Source organism: Meleagris gallopavo, chromosome 3, assembly GCF_000146605.3.
Source record: "Meleagris gallopavo isolate NT-WF06-2002-E0010 breed Aviagen turkey brand Nicholas breeding stock chromosome 3, Turkey_5.1, whole genome shotgun sequence".
Lineage (NCBI taxonomy): Eukaryota > Metazoa > Chordata > Aves > Galliformes > Phasianidae > Meleagris > Meleagris gallopavo.
Window position 1 is genome coordinate 29,965,128 of NC_015013.2, and position 4,126 is coordinate 29,969,253.

Below are 4,126 nucleotides of genomic sequence, written 5' to 3' on the forward strand. Positions count from 1 at the left end.
AGCCATGAAGCATAGCAGTGGTATTAAAGGTAAAAAGAAAATTTGCCTCCAGATGATAAGAAATATAGAAATAGAAGTAACAAAATGCAGTAGAACAACAATGATATATAAAAGATAACTTCTTATCATTTCCACAGGAGAAACATAGGCAGGGATAGACTGACTTTTTTCTATACTGTCTCATGTTTCTCTGGGGAGAACAAAATGTCAGTGTCTATTTCTACTAAATAGCTCTCAGTTTTGAATGAAGATATGCTTAGGACCATGATTTTCTTCAGAAACTGAGACTAGATGAATTCTTTATCTATCATAGATACAACCTGCACTGTTTGAAATCTCAGTGTTCTTCTCTGTTTCTAGCTTACAATAAATGAATTTTGTTCTTTCTGACCTCAGTTAAACATAAAGGATTTCCTCAAGACCAGAGCTGGTTTCTGCAACACTCTGTACTTCCTAGTTCTCCAAAAATTTGTCATCAGCTGTCATAGCCTCCTGCTAAATGGTGTTGTCATTTTTATTTATTTATTTTTTTTTTGTGTGTATGTGTCTGTGTGTGTGTATATTAATGCATACATTTTCATATACATATGCATAAGCATAAGTATATGCATACATGTAGAACAATATCTGGAAGTAACATGAAAATATGTTTAGCTGTAACTTCTTTATGCTATTTAGTTGTAACTTCTAAAGGTTGTTCTAATAAGCAAAGGTGTTTTTCATCTACAATTTCTGGTAACGTGGAACTAGCTGTTCTTCAGTTTCTAGTGTCCTTCACATCTTTCAGAATCATAAAATCACAAAATCATAGAATTGCTCAGGTTGGAAAAAACCTTAAAGGTCATCAAGTCCAACCACAACCTAACCATACTACTCTAACTCTAACAACTCTGCTAAATCATGTCCCTGAGCACCACATCCAAACGGTTTTAACACATCCAGGGATGGTGACTCAACCACCTCCCTGGGGAGCCTAAATGATGAATCTAGCTAACAATACTGCAACTGACCATTGGCATGTGCCTAGCTCATTGTAAATTACCAGTAGGCATAACCTCTGCAATCTCATTAAGTGCAAAGGAGAAAATCCTGAGTGGGCCTCGTCATATGTTAGTCCTAATGCTAATAAATCAACCAGTTTTTGCATTAGTAGTCCCTACAAACATGAATATGTGAAAAGCTCAATGCACAGACAAAAAAAAGCCCAACAGAGCAGCCATGAAAGTCTGAAAGAAGCTTGATGGCAAATACAATACAGAGCTAGACAGCAGAGTCAAATCACTTTTAATTGCAGAATATACAGACTGCAGAGGAAAAAAAAAATTGAGACTAGGAAGGACAAGAAATTCAGTCTAGTAATCTCACTGTGAACAGCACTGTCTCATCCCTCCTCTCCAAATATAGTAGATAACCTCAGTAAAAAAAAAAACAAGAAAATGTTTAGACATCAAAACTTTAATTGCCAAAATTTCCAAACCAAATAAATGCTGGCCACAATAACATCTCCCATATCACTATTTTAAATCTCTTTACATTCATTAAAGTAGTATTTCCAAGCAAATAAGCAAAACAAATAAGTGAAATATCCACTAGTTAAAATCAGTTTGCTGAAACTTAAAACCACAAAATATTAACATTTAGACCAAGAGCATGTTGCATTTTAATCCAGTCAAGCGTGACAAAACGTGGGTTTTTTGTTTTCAGAATGAACATCCAACACTCTGAGCACTTCTTTATAAAAAGATAACATTATCAATGAAGGAAAACAAAACAAGCAAGAGGCCTACATCAAACATGGATATTATATTTAAAGAAGTTCTTGGGTAGCACTACTAAGACACTGCAACCACAATATTTGTAGAGGAAATTCCAGTTTGGTAATCCAAGAGTTAAATAGGTCCACTGAGGAATATAGCACAATACAATAAGGAATCCACTGAGGAATACAGTGGAACCATTTTGCAAATTCAGCTATAACTTAATTGGGGACTACAGTATTTGAGTAATGCAATTATTTCATATCTTAATTTGTAACTTAAATCGAATCATAATTGTATAGTCTCCTTCAAAATTCTATGTTCCAATTTTGTTTGAAATTACTTTACTGTAACTTTTCTTAGAAATTCCTTCTACCCTAAATAAACTAGAATATTTTCAAACAAGACAGACTAGGGGTGCTTGAGAAGGCTGTATCAAGTGCTTCTTGCTGATGAATCTTCAACAGCAAGCCAGTTTCCTGCTTTGAGAAAAAGTTATGCTACAATGCAACAACATAAACCAAGGAACTGATACAACAGAACAATCAAGAACACTTGTGGTTTGTCAACCAGGTCAGTCCACCAATACTTTCCTAAACCAAAGAACGCAGAACAATCAAGTATTGTCCAACAGCATCTATTTCCACACAAATGCGTTACCTGACTAAACTCACCACCAGAGCCAGCAACCACAGAGCAGTTGACTAGGCTACAGGGAAAGTAACAGCAGGGAAGCTTCTGCTAAAAACAATAATAAAATCCAGAAATAAAAGCTGTAATCCACCTTTTTGTTGTTCTTGATGCTGATTTTCTATTCTGAGTAGCTGACACTACTTAGCAGTGTTAGGCATAAATTTTGAACAGATTTCACTCCCTCTCATAAACTGTTTAAGACATACTTTTGAAGAAATGAATTTAAGACATTTGAGAATTTAAGATTTTTTTTTTGATCCATACCAAATTACGATGTTACGAAGTTGTCTGGAGATTCCCTTAATCCTGAAAGGAGCCTTTCCCTCTTAGTCCCACCAGACCTGAACTGCAAAGCTGACCCAAATGAGTTCTTTGGACTAAGTCTGCGAAAGTCAACCTTATGAAAGTTGCCAAATGGCTTGTCAGAAGAAAAAAAAAAAAAAAAAAAAAAAAAAAGGATGCTTTAAGGAAACTGACTGTAGGAAATAATAAATAAATAACAAAACTAAAAAACTAAACAGGATTAGTTGCTGTACACATATAAGTACGCTTCTGTTAGAAGCTATGGCCCAGAAGTTCTGTGTTTGAAGATCGATCTGAATTCTGACTCACTGACCTAGATCTCTTGTCAAGATTTCACACTGATGAAGTAGAATTTAGGAGAACTAAAGATGCAGTGCTTTATTCAGATGTAGAATTTTTCTCTACTAGCAGAGAACAATAGTAACTGGTAAACTAGTTTTGTGTAAACAGTTAAAGAAATTAATTGGTTTCAGACAACTGAACTGGTCCCTAAGGGACCTAAGCAAGTAGAAAAATAAGAAATACATAACGGCAACTTAACAGTATACGTGCAATCTCTCCACTCTATGATGCATCCAAAATGGACAAATGTTACCAAAGTGTCAAAAATTCCTGGATCCCATTTCATACTAACCTCCTCTGCAGGTTTACAGCCATCTGGATGGTCCACAAGCACTGGTGGTGAAATCCCACTGCACTGCAGTCAAGCGCTTGCGGTAGGAACCATAGAGTGGCAAAGTGATCTAGGTCATTCTGACATGAACACAGAACCACAGGTCTTCCATCCAAAAGGTCTTAAGGCTGTCCTAGAGAAGAACAGAAATTCAGATAAGTTCCAAATTCAATTCTGGCAGAGCTTGAGCTAAAAGGGGAAGGTCACAGAAGCTTTCCAACTATTTAAGACTTCAAAATCTAAATTTTTGTACAAGGAAGGAAGAGCCAAAAGATTGCTGCTAAAAAGAGCCTGCGAGGAAAACAACATATGCAGGGTAGAGTGGAGAGGTGGAACAAGTCATCAACATTTTGTAGCCTTTCAGATGATATGATTTGAGTAGGAGGACTGCCTGTCCTCCTAAATAAGCAGTTATCTATTTTTGAGTTCTATATATGTCGCCCTCTATCCAATCATGAACACTTAGCACAGCAAACTGGGAATTGTTCTCAAAAAGGCTAGAAAACAGCCTCTTCATGGCACATATTTACATGAGCAGCTCCCTAGCAGATCGCTCATTTAGGCTACATTTTTCCAGCTATATTCTAACTCAGAGATGTAGTTTTTCTTACACTCTTTCATCTCTCACCCACAATTAAAACATTAGCGTTCATAATGACAACTTGGGAAGAGAGAGGGAACATTATTAATCTACACAGCC

The 4,126-nt window shown here is 36.2% G+C and overlaps 1 protein-coding gene across 1 annotated transcript in view; it reads right to left on the reverse strand.

Moving 5' to 3' along the window:
• Nucleotides 1-3,559, reverse strand: part of GALNT1 (polypeptide N-acetylgalactosaminyltransferase 1) — a 56,629-nt gene extending 53,070 nt beyond the window's left edge. The window contains exon 1 of the mRNA XM_010708584.3: nt 3,388-3,559. The gene's annotated coding sequence lies outside the window, so the exon portion shown is untranslated. The remainder of the gene's footprint in view (nt 1-3,387) is intronic.
• Between the last annotated feature and the right edge of the window lie 567 nt (nt 3,560-4,126).